The sequence below is a fragment of the Ambystoma mexicanum genome, chromosome 5p, assembly GCF_040938575.1.
Source record: "Ambystoma mexicanum isolate Mex_15411 chromosome 5p, UKY_AmexF1_1, whole genome shotgun sequence".
NCBI classification, from domain to species: Eukaryota; Metazoa; Chordata; class Amphibia; order Caudata; family Ambystomatidae; genus Ambystoma; species Ambystoma mexicanum.
The window spans coordinates 1,050,572,019-1,050,590,724 of record NC_090930.1 but is presented as its reverse complement, the minus strand read 5'-3'; the positions used below and the strand labels follow the sequence as shown (position 1 = coordinate 1,050,590,724).

Below are 18,706 nucleotides of genomic sequence, written 5' to 3'. Positions count from 1 at the left end.
CGATACACCGTTACTGTGATTACAGATCACCGAAACCTGCAATATTTGAAAACCGCAAAAGCTCAATCCTCTAGGCAACTCCGTTGGGCACTATTCTTTGCCGAGTTTGACTTCATAATTACCTATCGACCTGGTACAAAAAACGGTAAAGCTGATGCCCTTTCTCGGATGGGAGTGGAAGAACATTTGATCAATCCTAAACCTGTACCTATCATTCCCGAACAAAGAATTCTAGGTGTAATCGCCACACAATCCATAGAGGAAGTTAAGGATAAAGCCAGGCTACTGGTAACTCCAGCAGACATACAGAATTGGCATCTGCAGGGAAAGGACTTTACGGTGAAGGACAACCTATTATATTTCCAAGAACGGTTATACCTGCCTGTCATGATCTCTGCTTCCAAAAGGTCAGGGTTTTCCCAACTCCCTTGGAAGCAGATCCATAACCCAGGTTCCGAGTGCCAACCAGTCCCAATTGGGACCTTTTGGACCCAGTCCTGGCGCCAGTGGCACCAGGCTCATAAATATGCCCAGTCCCAGCGCTGGAAGCGCCGGGCTCATAATGCTTGGGTGGACTTACCTGCAGCAGACCATGCTGCTTACTTGCCTGCCAGTTGAGCCTCTGATCCTCTTCTGTTTGGAACTACTTTTCCTGTTGGGTGGGGCTGGAGCCACTCCCTAGATTCAGAACACTGGAACTCTTCTGGAAGGCAGGAACTCTTTTTTTACCAGGAACTCTTTTCTTACTTAGGCGTGGCTGTGGAAGGAGACACCTAAGCACTACAGGAGGCTATTTAAACCACACCCGGTGGATGAATCTTGCTTTGCGTTATTCTGCACCCTCTGCAGCAGAACGCTCATCGTCTCTTCTGCATCCGGTCCTGGGCCTAAGGAAAAAGGCTTACCATCCTGAATCCAGTCTTCAGCAACACCTATAAAGACAAGAAAGAACAGGTTAGCATTCCGGCATCTGAAAGGCAAAGGCTTACCTACTCTTCGTGCGCTCCGGAGGTCTTCACACTGCATTCCGGCATCTGAAAGACAAAAGCTTACCAACTCTTCGCACGCTCCGGAGGCCGTCGGCGCTGCATCTCGCATCTGAAAGACAAAACAAGGTGCGTTTAAAGACATTGGGGAACTTTAATACTCACGTGCCATTACTCCTTTCCACATCTAACCCAGTGGGTATCCCGGCACCCTGCAGCCGCTCCGAACTTGTACCTGCAAAATAAAAAGACAGTTAGAGCGCTTCGTGAAGCTGGCAACAAGCGCTTACTTACGTGCTTCCAGGCGCTTCTATTCATCACACGGGCTCCATCTTCAACTCACTTCAGCCCGTCATCCGCCATCGCCGGAACCCTGCAAAACAAGAGACATCATTATTAAAGACTTTAAAGACATTTGAGTTACTCGAAACTTACCGTTCGTGCAGTAAACGACGGACAGCAGTCCTCTGAAGTCAAGAGGCCTGCGCTACCTATCCAGTGAAGAAACTGGTTACAGCACCCTGCCCCGAGGCAGATGGAGAGCTCGGCATTCACTTACCTAAGGTGAGAGTGTCAACCTGTGGGGGTCTACAGGAGAGGAGAAGAGGAAAGAGATAGGGACACCCCAATAACCCCAGTTCATTAACCCCGTAATTTCTATCTGCAGACATCTTACTCTGCACGTCAGGCATACAGGGCACAGAGGTCCAGCCCAAAGAGCCAACCGGGTGCTGCACATCACCTTTGAAGATACGGTAGTCGCCCAGTCAAGACCGGCGCCTCTGCGAGAATCAGGTGAGCGTTACACTGCCCAGCACAGATTTACAGAAAAACGTAATCTCTTGTTATCACGATTCTTTAATGGAAGGACATCCCGGTATGACCAAGACCTCGGAAAAGATCAAGCGCTACTTCTGGTGGCCGTCTTGGAAAAAAGATATCAGAGACTTTATAATGTCCTGTGGAGTATGCGCCCAAAACAAGAGTCAAAAGGAAAAACCAGCCGGCCTCTTACGCCCTATTGACATCCCGCCTCGCCCTTGGAATACGCTTTCTATGGACTTCATCACCGATCTACCTCCATGCTCCGGATACAATACGATCCTAGTAATCGTGGACCTATTCTCCAAGATGGCGCATTTCATTCCACTCAAAGGCTTACCAACAGCAGCAACTCTGGCCCGAGAATTTCTCGAAAACATCGTCGAACTGCACGGTTTTCCTTCAGTTCTAATTTCGGATCGAGGTAGTCAATTTATTTCTCATTTTTGGCGAAGTTGCTGTCGGTCGGCTCAAATTGATGTGAGACTTTCGACCAGCCACCACCCTCAAACCGACGGACAAACCGAGAGGACCAATCAAACTCTGGAACAGTATTTGCGCTGCATGCTACAACAAACTGAAAAAACTTGGAAAGATATCCTTTGGATAGCCGAATATGCCTACAATAACTCTGTCCACTCGGGTACTGGGAAGACCCTGTTTTTTCTTTTATACGGTAGTCACCCTCGAACCTCGGAGTTGGATCCACTCCAAGATCTTGGAACACCAGCAGTAGACCACCTGCATTCTACAATCACCCAAGCCTTTAAGGAAGCCGTTTCTCACCTTCAAAGGGCTAAAGAACAATACAAGAAAGGAGCAGACCAACATCGGAAGGAAGCCCCCCAATATCAAGTAGGAGATCAAGTCTGGTTATCCACCAAATATCTACCTCTAAAAGGACCACGCACATTCAACCCAAGATACCTTGGTCCCTATTCCATCACTACCATAGTAAATCCAGTAGCGGTCAAGTTGGACTTGCCCCCTCACATGAAGATACATCCGGTCTTACACGTCTCTCTATTAAAACCCGTGCAACCTCAAACCCGACTAACTACATCTCCAAAACCTATTCTAGTTGATGGAGAACTCGAGTTTGAAGTCAAAAGCATCCTGGATTCCAAGATCTCCAAATCTAAACTATTTTACCTGATTGACTGGAAAGGCTACGGTCCCCAAGAAAGATCCTGGGAACCTGCAGAATATGTCCACGCGCCTCGTCTAATCAAAAGATTTCATCGAACATTTCCTAACAAGCCCAAACCCCCGGAGAAGCCCGTTTTGGGAGGGGCCTTGAGGGGGGGTGCTGTCATGATCTCTGCTTCCAAAAGATCAGGACTTGCCCGACTCCCTTGGAAGCAGACCCATAACCCCGGTTCCGAGTGCCAGCCAGTCCCAATTGGGACCTTTTGGACCCTGTCCTGGCGCCAGTGGCACCAGGCTCATAAAGATGCCCAGTCCCAGCGCTGGAAGCGCAGGGCTCATAATGCTTGGGTGGACTTACCTGCAGCAGACCATGCTGCTTACTTACCTGCCAGTTGAACCCCTGATCCTCTTCTGTTTGGGACTACTTTTCCTGTTGGGTGGGGCAGGAGCCACTCCCTAGGTTCAGAACACTGGAACTCTTCTGGAAAGCAGGAACTCTTTTCTTACCTAGGCGTGGCTGTGGAAGGAGACACCTAAGCACTACAGGAGGCTATTTAAACCACACCCGATGGATGAATCTTGCTTTGTGTTATTCTGCATTCTCTGCAGCAGAACGCTCATCGTGTCTTCTGCTTCTGATCCTGGGCCTAAGGGAACAAAGGCTTACCATCCTGGAATCCAGTCTTCAGCAGCACCTGTAAAGACAAAGAAAGAACAGGTTAGCACTACGGTCTTCAGTGGCAGCGCATCTCTTACCTGGTCCATCGGCTGTCACCAACGCCTTGCGCTGCATTCCGGCATCTGAAAGACAAAGGCTTACCTACTCTTCGCATGCTCCGGAGGTCTTCGCACTGCATTCCGGCATCTGAAAGACAAAAGCTTACCAGCTCTTCGCACGCTCCGGAGGCCTTCGGCGCTGCATCCCGCATCTGAAAGACAAAAGAAGGTGCGTTTAAAGACATTGGGCAACTTTATTACTCACGTGCCATTACTCCTTCCCACGCCGAATCCAGTGGGTATTCCAGCACCCTTCAGCTTCTCTAAAGCTCCGAACTTGTACCTGCAAGATAAAAGGGACAGTTAGTGCGCATCGTGAAGCAGGCTACAAGCGCTTACTTACGTGCTTCCAGGCGCTTCTATTCCTCACGCGGGTTCGATCCTCAACTCTCATCAGCCCGCCATCCGCCATCGCCGGAACCCTGCAAAACAAGAGCTATCATTACAAAAGACTTTTAAGACATTTGAAGTGCCCAGAACTTACCGTTCGTGCAGTTAACGACGGACAGCAGTCCTCTGAGGTCAAGAGGCCTGCACCCTTATCCAGTGAAGAAACTGGTTACGGCACCCTGCCCCGAGGCAGATGGAGAGCTCGGCGTTCACTTACCTAAGGTGAGGGCGTTAACCTTTGGGGTTCTACAGGAGAAGAGAAAGGGAAGAGGAGAGAGGCACCCAATAACCCCAGTTCATTAATCCCATATTTTCTATCTGCAGACATCTTACTCTTCGAGTCAGACATACAGTGCACAGAGGTCCAGCCCAAAGAGCCAACCGTGTGTTACACATCACCTTTGAAGATACGGCATTCACCCAGTCAAGACCGGCGCCTCTGCGGGAATCAGGTGAGCGTTACAGGCCCTCAGTATTGAACGTAAGGCACTTGAATTGGTTTGGTGGTAACAGGCCTTCAGTACAGTATATAAGTGTCTGATCTGGCTATTACATATATGCTTAGCAAACACCCATGCACTGCGGTTTCCTCCCTCCCCTAATGCCCTACCCCTCCATTTAACGTCCCCAACCTTGAAACCAATTTTTACCCCTCAAAAATCCCATGATTTAAGCCTCAGTACCTAATATAACCTGGGTTGAGAACCCTCAGCTGCGAGTCATTTTTTTCCCCTGGGTAAAGTGTGGTGTCTCCTAAAACCTCATCTGTTACCTGAACAGATAAGATCCAAGATGTCGAACTCGTCTCTGCTAAATTTGAATGAGCCCTTTCTTTCCACATTGTACCAATTTTTCCACCGCTGTATTTGCTCTATGTAGGTGCCTTAGAGTTTGGTCCTCTTATACAGCTTTTCCTTTAGTCTTTCTGCATGCCCCTGTTTCTGCGCCCTTGTTGATCACGTGAAGACCATTCCCAGGGTTTGAGTTGCTTGGTGGACTGATTGTTCATACCCTCCGACGGAGCCACTGTTGCATCTTTTTCAATCTGAAGTAAAGCGATTCCAGACTCTCTGGAAGTTATTCTACGCTGTCGACCGTCCATGGGACAGGATAAACCGAATGGAAAAGTCAATTTATATATGATCCGCTGTGACTGTAGGGTTTTTACTACCACTTGCATGTCTGTGCGTTTTGGAGGGTAGTTTGCGAGAGGTCCCGATACAGCTGGATTTCTGACCCGTTGTATGTTACTGGTGTCGAGTTCCTCGCCTCTTTGAGGATTTGTTCTTTTTGCAGGTACAGTGCACAGACAGCTAACACATCTCAAGGGCAGGCACCCAGTTCAGATCCTCTCAGTCCCGTCCTCTGAACCTGGTCTAGGGGGATCCTGCTGGCCTCCTCTTCTGCAATTAAATCTGCAAGGATGTGACTTACTGTGTCTTTTAATTCTGTGTCTGATACCGTCTCCGGAAGATTTTTAATTAGAATGTTGCAGCGCCTAGATCTGTTTTCCAGGTCCCCGCATTTAGCATCCCGCAGTAGGGCTCAGTTCTGTGACAGTGGTGTCAATGGGGAGGTCGCACCCTGGCCCCAATCCCAATGGGTACCTTATAAACTGCTATGGCAGTCCTGATCGTCCCTCTGCAGCGCAGGTTGTTTTACAGTCATTTATCCGAGTCTTAGGAGGCCTCCTGAGATAAATCCCATACAGAAGAAAGATCTAAGCGAAACGGGGGCTGAAGGGCCCACGTTAACTGACTTCTGGGCCACGTATATCTCATGACGCTATTGAGGGATACTTTTAAAGTGTGGCGCTCCGGACGGATCTGGCCTTATTGCTTGTAGCAAGAGGTGCGCATGTTGTGTGACCAGGGAGGGGGCGCACCTCTGCGTCTTACTGTGTTCTGCAAGCGTCCCTTTTTCAGTGTTGTTTCTGGTCTGGATGTTGTAGAGGAGGTAGGAGCCCTAGCGGGACACCACTCAGGCCGGAAAAAAAAGGTACTAGGCTCCAAGGGCGATGCAGCCACACCTCTCCGGCGTATCTCCTCCCATTCGGGGCCGCATCTCTTAGCTCCTGGTGTGCTGCTCCCACTGCCCCACTAATAGAACAGCGACATTCCGGGTTGTAGTAAAGATTTGTCCGCAGTGCGATCACGGTGGGCCATCTGCCTAATAGTTTGTTACTGCCTTGAGACAGAGCTTGCACGTCTTCACAGTGCAGCGGCCATCTTGGGATCCCTTACTTGTAATTTGACTTGGATACTTGCTTTGATTGCGCTTTGGGGATTTAAGTGTATTCTTTATGTAAATCATTGTGCGTACCTTTCTTAAGTGTTTGTATATACACATACTATACGATTAGCCCTTTAACTCCCATGTTGAGAGCTATGATTTTTACAAAGGAACCCTGTCAAATATTACTTGTTGGTCTTCAAAAGCCCACCCTCTCCAGGTGTGGCAGTCCACCATTCATGATCCCCGAAGTGGTAGTCCTAAGTTAACTGCCCCCTTTTCTCCCCTCTTCGAGGTCAGAGGCTTGAGGATGCCTGACCCATTGAAGACCACCAGCTCCATAAAAGGTAGATTGGAATCTTCTCTTGATACTTCATAGTGTAGCGAGAATAGTGGTGAGCTACTGGCGATCCCTGTCTTTCGCAGATCAACCTTTCCTTTCCAGTCCTCTCACTGCAGTTTCGAGCCGGTCCCCCCTCTGATAACTTTTTTTTAATGGAGCATAGAGAGGGTCCTGAAAAATTGAGCAAGCTTGTTGAGTCTGCTAAGCCCTTACCTAGTGGAATCTGAAAAACAAGGTGATGTAGGAAGTTATTCAGAGATTGGTCCCCCTCTTGGCTAGGCCTCCTGGAATACACCGAAAACTGGAAGAATCGTGTTTATGGATCATGGTTGGGAAAGGGCAAAATATCCTCCCTAGGGAAAAATGTAGCTATGCTTTCCTTCCTTTCCAACACATTCCCAATGTGCTGGACCAGCTCAAGATAACTTACGACTGCTTCATTATCCTGCTGACCATGTTCTGGCCCAACAGGATTTATATCTCGCCCCAATATGTTTTTCTCTCTAGAGCCACCATTTTTTGTATTGTCCCTTCAGGGAGCATGGTGCTTGTGGAGTTGGCTGAACTATGAACAGCCTGGCCTCTCACCAGTGGTAAGGAGTATGTCTTTATGCAGGCCGTACTGAAGCAAGTGCCACTTCTGCTTGGATGGTAACACTCTTTGCCACGTAAGACAATTTCTAGTCTTTGTCACCAGCCTGGTTAGGGCTGGTGTTCAAGTTGGTGGTTGCAGTACTTGCCTTTTTGCAATGGGTGCTTATCACAATTCTGAGTTGAGGCATTTACCTCTAAGCAGCCCACTGGTGGATGAGGCCATTGAAGTGCCCCTTATTGTTTCCTTTGGTAAAAATGTCCTAGTTTAGGGTTGAACTGCTTTGTTCTCTTGGCTCATCCATCATTTGGGCCCATGACTGCTTTTGCCTTCTTAGTGACTCATATCCACTAAGGGGTTCAGTGAGATGCAAGCAGTTTCAGGTGAGAATGCCTATTCAGCCTCCCCTAAATAGAATATGGGTCTTTGCACATACCCATTTTTCTTCTACCGAAGGTTAACACAGAATTAGACATTAACAATTTGTGTTCGTATTTATTTCTTTTGCCCTTCACTAGAGCAGGCAAGGCTCTTGCACAATCTGGACATCAGAGAAGGCCAAGTTTGACTTTTACTAAACAAAGAAAAGTGAAATTTTACATACGGTTTGTCTCCTTCGAAGCAACGTTCTGGCTATTGGTGCAAAAGAGGTTTGATTTCTTTAGTTTGGGGCATTGTTGGCCAAAATCCCATCTGGAAACTCTGGTCCCTGTTTGACTTGTAGTTTCTTTTCCATTGCCTCCTCTGATTTTCCTGCCCTTAAAGGAGAGTGATAGTGTCTGCTGCTCTTGCAATGCTGAGGCTGCAAAGACCAATAAGCTGTTCGTCTTACTGACTTTTCAAACCTTGATTTTATCTTTCATATTAATTTAATCCTCTTTACTTTTCCTTGTATTGATATGGTCATACCAGGACCAACAGGGGTACCGACCACCCACTCCCTACTTTTAAGGTTTCCTTGTTACGCTGTTGTGCATGAGTGTATGTGGACTCCCAGCTGGCCACCTCACTTGTGTTGTATTGTGCTTGCGTAATGTTTTTTCCTTTCCCATTGTATCTTCTGATCCCTGCCCTTAAAGGGGAGTGAGGAAGTGGCCACATTAAATGCATGCCAGTCTGTGCTCATGCTTTACAGAGAGACATAACTGTTTCTCATTTGGATTAGATCATGTTCTTTGACCCTAAACAAGATTGGAATGAAACTACAAGCAGGTAAGCAATTGGTTAAATTACTGTGTTGAACCCCTTTTCGCTACTCAGATTCATAGATCATTATCTTTGATCCCAGATGGTTGCCTGTTGAGCATTTAACAAACCATTATTTATTAAAATATATGATATAAGATCACATCTTGGATCTCCTGTGCACAACCAAGGAATGGGTCTTCCTTTTCATGGTCTTCCTCCCCCTGGGTATTTAATTTTAACATGCAATAGAACAGATCCTGTGGGGGAAAGATGAGCAATTAAAGACTTTCTCACTCACCTTGCCTAATACAAGATCATCTCCTGATCAGAAGCTTGTTATTGTGAAATGTAAATTCATGGATACTTTTTTTTTTGTATTTGTTTATTATTTGTATCGCGCACCAAACCCTGAGGTAACTGGGCGCTTGAGAAACTGCTGGACTGCGAGAGAACTCTTGAACGCCTTTCTTTTTTCGGTGTTCATATTCTACTATCCTGTTCGCCCCACCCAATAGCTGATGCCTCTGCAGAAACAGAGGATATGTTCACTGACTAAATTCTAATATGGGATCTTGCTAGCCCTCAATTCTTTTGTACCATTATAGCCCATGACCCTGAAACCCCAGCAACGCCTCATAAATAGTACAACATTAATAAGAAACTCTTAACAGGGTGGTAAAAATGAAAGCTGCAAGCTATTAGGTGGCCAAAAAACCTCTGTCACCGCCTCAATTCTATACATCTACACATCGCACCATTTACTGTTCGCCAAAAGTCAAATATCACTAGTCAATGGCTAGAGGCAAGTGCAAATTTATCTTTATGATAATAAGAACATAAATCGAGATCTAATGACTACTGTAATCGGTGATCAGTTGAACCTGCCTCACTATAAGAGATGTTTTGTTGCAAAAAAACAATCATCAACGGATGAATTCCAATTATTCAACAACAAAAAAATGTTTTTTAATTCTCTAGTTCATACTCCGGAGGCTGTAAACTGTGAAAATAATTTTGTTCCCAAGTTGACTCTTGTTAGGGAGAATTCTAATTTCTGTGCTAATTCCCTTCAACCTTAGAGACCCCCAGCTCTTTTGCTGGACATGGGACTTTTTAATTTTATTCCTGGAGGGAGTGAGACCTTTTCCTCACTCATGTGTTTGTACCTGATTTGGATGTTTGTGTTTTCACTGTTTTTTGGAGTCTGACAAACTCAATAGGCATCTGCTTTTTGTATGGTGACGCACAGCACCTTCAGTGCGGTGTTGCAGAGAGATCTTTTAGATTTCTCATACGGTTTCAATGGTTTATAGTGATAAAATCGAAAAGTAAAATCTCGAAGAAAAAAAGGTCGAAAAATAAAAGGTCAAAAAGACTTTTTTTTCGAGATTTTTTTCGACCTTATTGTAATTTGAGATTTTTTTCGAGATTTTGACCGACCACCGTTTCAATACCTTTTGTTGTGCGAACTACAGTTCCCAAGAATAGTAAATTGAAATTGACTTTATTTACCTTTTCTCTTTCTTGGTCCAGCACACACCATGTTATGTGTGGAGTGCTGGGGGGTTACCTAGTAGCCCCTTATCCTACATTCTCATGTAACATTTTTAAGTTACCCTCCCAACTTTAAATGGCTGGTGGCAGTGGTTTACTTTTTCCTACCATTGTGCTTTTCTACTGCAGGCTGAACCCACAGCTGCAGTACAGCACCCATGGGTGACCATTTTGCCAAAATGGCTCCTATCGTCTTTTTTGCCATTTTCTGATTGTGAGGTCTTTCTTGGGTTTTACTCTGTGCGTTGAGACGGATTTGAGCCCTTTGTCTTGCCTTTGGCGGGCTTCAGCCCTGAAGCCTGCCCCTGACTCCAGTGTGTCTTGAAGGACAGGATGTGAGGGAGGGTACCGAAACACCCCTGTCCTTTGTCTCTAGGAATGCCTGAATGCAACTAGTTCTGATTGACAGCCTAGCTGTGCATGAATTGGGAAAACCTGCTTAAAAGGCGAGGGTTTTGGGACTACAGGCAGAGTCGACCACTGGGAGAAACACCCGACAAAGTACCACAAACACAGCTTGCTGCAATCTCCTGGACCTTGAAATTGCCCGGTAAGCCCTGCTGCTGTGCTGAAACTCCTTTTTCACCTTGACAGAGAAGGTCCGGATGGAACGACCTTTCCCCTTGGGTTAGTGGAACCAATTAAGCCTGAGAGGAACTCCACTGGACCACCATCCCGACTTGATGTGCCTTTCCATTGCTTCGGAAGCCCAATGCCAGGGGTCGAGTGTCCATAGTAGAGTGCAACATCTGCCGCAGAACTAATCCGACCTGAAGCTCCAGGAGACTCGTAAGGAGCACCCAGAAGGAGGACATCGAGATCCAGAGTCGCCTCACCAGAGTGCCGGAGCGAAGAGAGTCCAACCGGTTTCTGAGATCCGCATCGGTGCTGTTTGCTAAGCGCTGAAACCGCAAAGTGCTGCTGAACCGAAAAGAGCCTGTAGCTGCGACGACCTCCCAAGTATCGCTGCTGGAGCCCTCCAGATGTCCTCCCGGAACAAGGGTCTGCACTGCTGTAGCAAAACAGAATCCAGCTGGACCACTCTTCTTCTAACCAGAGGTTCTGTTTAGGCTTGGGGTACTTGCCTTATTGCCTTTAGCCGCGCTTTTCTCACTTGGGAATGCATTGGCCGGCCTTTTACGAGTTGATTCCAACTCTCTTCTCACAGGCTTAACAGCTTGTGACCCCACAAGTGATTTTTCTAAGACTCTCTAACTTTGTGCAAGACTTTGATCTAAGAAGTGCATCAGATCCATATACTGTGTCCCAAATGTCTTTGGCTGTCCTGGCTCCCTGAAGACTCTTCTAGTCCATTGACTTTGATACTGTGTGTCCCTCATAGGTGGTAGCTTATTTTATACTGTGCTGGTCCGATAGCACATCTTGTATATTGAGCCGATTCGATAGTACGAGTAGAGCGCTCGCTTTGACTTATATGCAGTGCCTGTTGACTCAGTTCGAATCCCGGCAGGGCCAAACTCAGCCTTTCATCCTTCTGAGGTCCTTAAATGAGCACCACACACCGTAGGTAATAATAAGCAGCGCTCAGATACCTGAGGGTTTGTAGCGCTATATAAATGCTAAATTATTATTATTATTATACTGTTACTGCTGGGAAAGGCCTATCTAAATGTCATTGGAAGAGTTAGTTGTCCTCACATATACTGAGAAACTGTAACCTTTTTCCTTCCCTAACCTTTCCTTTCTACAACTACAGAATCTGCAAAGTTTACTAGTGTGATATATAAATGCTATTACTCTCCTTGTGATTGAAGTCCCCTCAGGGTGTAGGAATTGTGTATGAAGCATCTCCAAAGATTATCCACTAACTTGTTTTGATTCTGAACATAATTTTAAAGTAAATGTACATTGTTGCAACGAATTGACTTTTGAAAGAATGCTTATTTAAAAATTGATAATCAAATAAATAACTATTTATAACTGAAACCTTGAGTGTTGCTTGTTGCTTGGCTACTTGTATTTACGGATTTCATTTGTACAGCTCTATAGCTCACATTTACCCCTATTGAGATAGGCCTGGCTGCTCAGTCACACTACCAACTTGTGTAGTACCGACCTATACCAAAAGGTGGGTTACCTAATACCAAGCAGATAAGTGTTGTGTACATCAAGCATATACATAGCAAAGAGACTTCCTCAAAATGTTGTCATGTCTTCAGGAGAAAGATGGTGGTTAACAGTTCTTCGACTTTGCTGTTACTAGATTTCTCTGCAACCATCAACAGTCTCAACCATGGCATACTAGTGGCAAGAATCAGGCTCCAGTCTGCTTCTGAGCTTTCTTAACGATAGAAGTTATTCAGTCACCTCCCCTGCTTTGAGTTTTTCTCTTGTTATCTGGCTTGTGATGTCCCCCAGGGCTTCATTTTGTGTCCTACTTTTTCATCTTTAGATAAACTGGTCAGGTTCTTTAACCTGTCCTCCTATACTAATGCCAATGGTACTCTGATCATTCTTAATTTTGAAAAGAATCTGAACTAAGACAATATCAGTATGCAAAACATATTGGTTTGTGTGCACAGCAACCAGCTTAAATGTAATACTTCAAAGACTGAGACTTTAATACATACTAGCCACCAGTTGCCCATGTGTGAAATCTGTTCTTCTGTGATTAGTTCTGTCAATCGGTCCTGCTTCTTTCATCCACAATGCGCTGTTTACACCTGATGTAATACTTATGATGTACTTTTGAAATTGCCCAACTTCAGCTTAGTTAGAATGTACAGGCTTATATGACCTCTCTTATATGTCCTTCTGTGACTGCATCACCCTCTGCTAGCGCTCTACATTGGTTGCTAGTCAAAAATTGCATGCTTTTTATGGCTCGGGCTAAGATTGTCAATAGATTTAAAGATTTGGAACCCCACCCAACGCAAGCTTCGTTCCTCTGCTAGATGCTTGTTCTAAAATTCTAAAGTCGTTAGGTCAATACTCAAGATTTACTTGCTTTTCACCATCTGACAAATACCTGATTGATCGCTGTAAAATATTAAATCCTCTCCACTTAGCGTTGCAAATAGTTAGTTACAGGGTGCCTTTGGGTGAAGGCTATGCTTTACAAGTCAAACAAAATTGAAAGAATTGGAAATGGGCCAGTTCAAAACTTGGTGCACTACGAAGCTTGTGGTTTTGGTCAATATTATTTGCTCAATGTGCTTTGAAGGGAACCTCTTTGCACACAACCCCAAAATGTGTTCCCTGCTACCACTCAGTTTCAGAAAGTTTGTGAACTGCTATTTTTAAATGGAAGCCTCTTTATTTTGGCGCCTGAGCTTCTCTAGCCCCTAGTCTGACCCAGGTTATGGGTGGCACCTAGGCAGGCCTCCAAGAATACTTTGAACCTGGATTGACTCTTGCATTTTGGAGAGTTATGCTTTTAAAACTTTTCTGCCTCCAAAGGGTTTGCATGCTCTTGCTGTTAGAACAAAAGCAATCGAAGTTACCTTCTAGAGGCACATCTCTTTTGATATCGTATGTAGGTCGCCACAGTTGCACCTCTTGCCTTGTGTAAAGCGTACTGTGTAGGTTCTAGTTCAGACAATTTTGTCAGTCATTTTGTCCTAAACAATGTGTTTGGTTGATGGTCTCTTAGGATGTGCCACATTTAAATGTTGATGTTTGGGTTTTCTTCCTTGAATATGGCGAAAAGGGCACGGGTTGTTTAGAGCAAGTACCAGTTACATAGATATTGACATTTGTACTTGTAATCCCATAACCCCATTACATCCACACGAGTTACAAACTTTCCTCCCTCTGTCCACACTAAAGACTTAATTTGTATAGGTTTGTCATGCGCCAGGCTAGAAAAGGACTCCTTTCTGCTCAATGTGCATATATAGTTTGTTAAAATCAAGGTGAAATGTTAAGCGATCAGATAATGAGAAAAAGAAAGAAGAAAGCGGCAATATTACAGTTGTCGCTTGGTTGGTACCAAGATTGCAATTGTTGTTCAAACATGATTACTCAATTCTGTGTCTGAAAGATTATATTCTGTGAAATATGCCTACCACTCTTCTACAGTCCATTTCTGTACGATCGGTGTAGTACTATGTACCTATAGCTCAGCAACCATTATACAGGCTAACACTAGCGATTTAAATGACATTACAAGGACCATGTTCTTTGTTGTATCATCCCATCCCTTTTTTATGATCCGTGATGTTCGTTGTAACTTTAATCTGATAGGCTTTTATGATATGTGCAAGGGTATCTGTTCGAAAGATGTGCTGTGTGGTTTCACAGAGTCATTTTTAATAGTGGAAAGTTTGGTTACGTTACTTAAATCGTGACATATTCAACCATGTTTTTGTTTATGGAGTATGGGGCCGGTCAGGCAGTAATACTGTCCCTAGTGTGACATCCACTGTACACATGGTCGTTCACGCGTCAAGGTCCTCATCAGTTTTTTTTTTTTCTGCTGTCATAGTTGGACGCATATCAGAGAGTTCCTCCTTCTGGGTTTCACCATTACTTATAAAAAGTTTAAAGTTAGACTTTCTTTCTGTCCTTTCAATGACGATCCCCGGCAGCGGCTTTCTAGGACAAGACCAGTCGTTGACGGCAACGACTCCCGTCTCGGCAAACTTTGTCTGCGGCCTACGTAGTCCCAAACAGGTTTCAGCCCTGTACAGTAGGGAGAGTGGTGGGAGGTCATAATCCTCTCACTTAGAGAATGCATTTCCCCTATACTTCCTTTTATTTGCCCAGGCTGTCATCCTTCTATACTATGGAAAATGCACCTTTTAAATTCTGTCCTTTCTGTAACAGGAAGTTTCCCTGGAATGATTCACACAGTGTGTGTTAACTTTGCCTCCCTAGGGACCACTCTGAAAAAACAGTGCAAATCCTGCAAACTGTTTCGGCCAAAAACTTGAACGGACTGAAAAACTAAACGCTGGGCCCACCACACCACACCACACCATGCAGGCCGAGACCGCCATGGACATTGTGGGTGCCTCCAGCGGTGTCGGCGTCCTAAGTGAAGCTGAGGGTGATCAGGACCCGATGGATACCCGCGTGCGAGCCCCCGATTCCAACAGACAGGCCGGCGGTTCTGCTACGGAGATGACACCCGGCGGCTCAGGCACTTCCACTGTATGCCATACTAAACACCCCCCACCCCCATGTCCGACAGTCGACCATGTCGTCGACCGATAAGCCACACGCGGTGTCAAAGGAAAGGTCTGAAAAATCACTGTCCTTTGGGCCATCGCGTTCGCGATCACCACACGACAGGCCCCCCGAAACAGACCCCAAGGTCGGGTTCCAACATCGCAAGCAAATCAGGAAAGTTCTCGGGTTACGGCGAACATGTGTCGAAAGACGCATCGACGGCTCCCTATAAAAATTAAAAAATGAATGAACTCGAAACTCCAAAGTCACGGCGCCCGACCCTCAAAATCACAAGGTTCAAAGGATAGGGAATACTCTGCCCCAAAGGACCCCCTTTCGGGGGTAATGCATCACAGACAGCCCCCTGCTCCAGAGCCTTTGCCTGCATCTGTTTCCATAGTGTTACCTTCTTCCCAATGGACCCCAGAACAGTTTGATAGGTTTATGAGAAGAATGTCTAGTTTTGTTGACTTTCTGGATCAACACCCAGAACATCTTACCAACCTCCAGGGGCCACCTCAAGGCGGAGCTGCTAACAAGCAGCCCAACGCCAAAAAAGCCTGCCTGGAACTAACACAACCTAGTACATCTACCTATCAAACAGTGTCTGATGACCAATGTTTACTCTAAGATGTGTGCTTCCCCAGCTTCCTTCTGGGTGTAGCTCAAAAGAATTTTAGCAGTGCACACAGCCAATTCTAACCTATTCCTAAAGGTTTACGAAGGCACAAGCCATAGCAGGTACCCAATATTTGCTTTCTCTGAAAATAAATCTAAATTATACTAACTAGTCTTGATATTTTGGTCCAGCCTATTTACATTTCTCTACTATGCAAGTTTTACCATAAAAACATAAAAATAGAATACATCCACTAGGTTAAAAACTAATATGAAAAAGTGGCTCCATGAACAGAAAATATAACTCGGATATGCCTGCACACATTAACCACATTATCTACCCTCCCCACCCTTGACTTCTATACTGGACTCTTCCCCACTTCTACCTTATGATTTGAACATCCGCCCTAGGCCACATTCAGATATTGTCAGACAACATTGACTCTGCCTTGCTTGGCTCTACGAAAGGTTACCAGACTTGTACCTACATCCACTTATTTTATGTTTGTTCTAATATGAATGACGTTCAAGCACAAGGATTTCTGTTACTCATGGTGCCTTAGCCAAAGTGTCACCCAGACTATCTAACCCAACTGTCAGCTCAAATATTGGATACTAACTGTAAGTAAGGCTACTTGGATGTGGCACTTCATCCCATGCTTCCTATTCTTTGTACATATGTCACACATTAACTTTGTAGCGCCCACCTTGCAAGTTAACATGTTATAAAACTCAAATATTTGCCCTCTAAGGCTTTTGAGTAGGCAAATGTCAGGCTCAGCATCTCCTACTTTAGCATTGCTAACATTACCCTATAACTGGAGAGCAGCATTGCAATATCATTTACTTGGCCTGCAAGGGAAAATGGGTATGGGCTATGCCTGTCATTATTCATATATAGTATTGGGGTAAAGGATATTCAGCTAACCAGAATGCTTTACACACAATTGCAACTGTTCCAGGTTTTTAGCGTTCCATGGATCATAGGCCTTAACACATTATATGATAATGCTGCTATACACAACTGGGTTGCCTGAGCACTGACATAATCCTACCCAGCAATTTAAAGATGTGGGTGTATGTTGCAAACAATTTTGTATGCACTTCATAATGATTGTGCAGAATCATGACATTTTCTTAAACTGCACATAATAGGGTGTGGGTTTAAATATGTTTTGCTTGCAAAATATTGTGGTTATGCAAACATCCCAGTGAGTGTTTAACTGCTACAATCCCTCCGTTTTTATAGATCCCTGTCAACTAGTTTTGGAGTGTTGGGGAAAAAACTCCTAGGTATGCCAGAGGGCCACTAGGAGTTGCAGACTCTCAGAAGGCCCAACACCTTCCCCAGGATACACTGAGGACGCAGTCAATGGCAAGATCAAACTGCGGTTTATTACAAACAAAACGAACAGGGATCAGCATATGAATAGGAAGAATTCATGCTTATCTCAACATCTCCTGGCTCTCAGGCCAGTTTTGATGCAAAATTACGTCACTACTCTGTCACTACTTAGGCCTCCCTCCAAAAACTTATTGATGTGTGGGATTGGCCACCAGGAGCCTAATAACCTATATGGTCACCTATACGTATTCCACTGGCTTTCACATGTCTGGTTGCTGGCCTGGTCCATCCCTGAGTCACTATCTATAACAATGTTGCAGTGTGAGGGTCTTGCCATTTGTTCTTTCCCGTTGCTTCCCACCCCTAGGATACTGAACTGTGGTTGGCTAGAGCTGGCGTCCCCAGGCCTGGGATCTGCAAAGGTTCTCCGCTCTCTGTGTACGTTTTCAAGGTATTAAGAAATACTGTTTCTGCATTGTATTGTCTCACATTGTAGCATCTTTGTTGCAGTCTTCTGTCCGGTAGCCTGAGATCAGCTCCCTTTACCAGCGCTGTTTGCTGTCCATTGTCTGCGCCGGCCAGGTCACGTGTTCGGAGACCATAATGTTGCAGCTCTGAATTATGAGGAATTATTCATATTTACTGCAGCTGGTGCTTTTGTCGTTTGGGGAATGGAATGTCATCCGTATCTTGTGGCCTTGGCAGCAGGTCCTGTCTCGCACCTTTTGCTCTGTCTGGCCTGAATTTAGCTCAGCTCTTGCTGAGACGCCTGTGGCCTGCTGTAATGTCCCTAAACCATTGTAATGCGGTTTCTACAGTGTTCGTGCTATACTATATTCTCCATAGGTTAGTCACACTTTGTTCTGTCGGTCCCAAAGGTGCTTCTGCAGTTCCATAAGGTTATTCGTATGTAAGCATCTGCAATCTTTGCTCAGGATCTCTTGCTTCTTGCGGTTTCTGCGTCGCTGCGTCTGGCTAATGTCAAAAATAATAAAAGCAATGACAGTATGCATATTTGTCTGTCCTCTAACTATCAAACTGTATGCTAGTTTTCTTCATGTATTTGAGTGTGTGTTTATGTCCCGTTGTGCGGATGGCACACGTGCTTCATGTCTAACGCTGCTAAGTCGTGGTGTCTCCAACGACGTCAGCCACATGGCTTCTTGCCACTTTAATCAAGACTGTCAATTGAGGTGTCTTTAGTTGCAGCCTGGGGCTCCTCGTCCACTCTTTGGTACATTTTTACCGCACCTGGTCTGTAGGGCTGGCTGAGGGGGTACATCTCAACATACTTGTCAACCATCGGTCCATTGGGAATTCGTCCGAAATAGAATGGGTGATTACGGTATTTCTTGGCCTTCTTCCGGGATATGAATTTCATGGGAGGCGGAGGTGGGGGTATACTTCCCCATCCCTCTGCAGTCCCCCCCTTTGGTCGACGTGTCGATCACATCCTTATACGACAGTCCTGTTGTTCTGGGCTGTCATATCTTTTTTATTGCTCCAAGGTGTCCATAATAGTTGGTGTGGTCAACGAACGACCAGTGCATGTAACAGCACACCACTTCAGGGTTACA

At 45.4% G+C, this 18,706-nt stretch overlaps 1 protein-coding gene across 2 annotated transcripts in view; it reads left to right on the top strand.

Annotated features, from left to right (window-relative positions):
- Positions 1–18,706, top strand: part of RANBP9 (RAN binding protein 9) — a 1,122,649-nt gene that overhangs the window by 538,945 nt on the left and 564,998 nt on the right. The window lies entirely within an intron of this gene.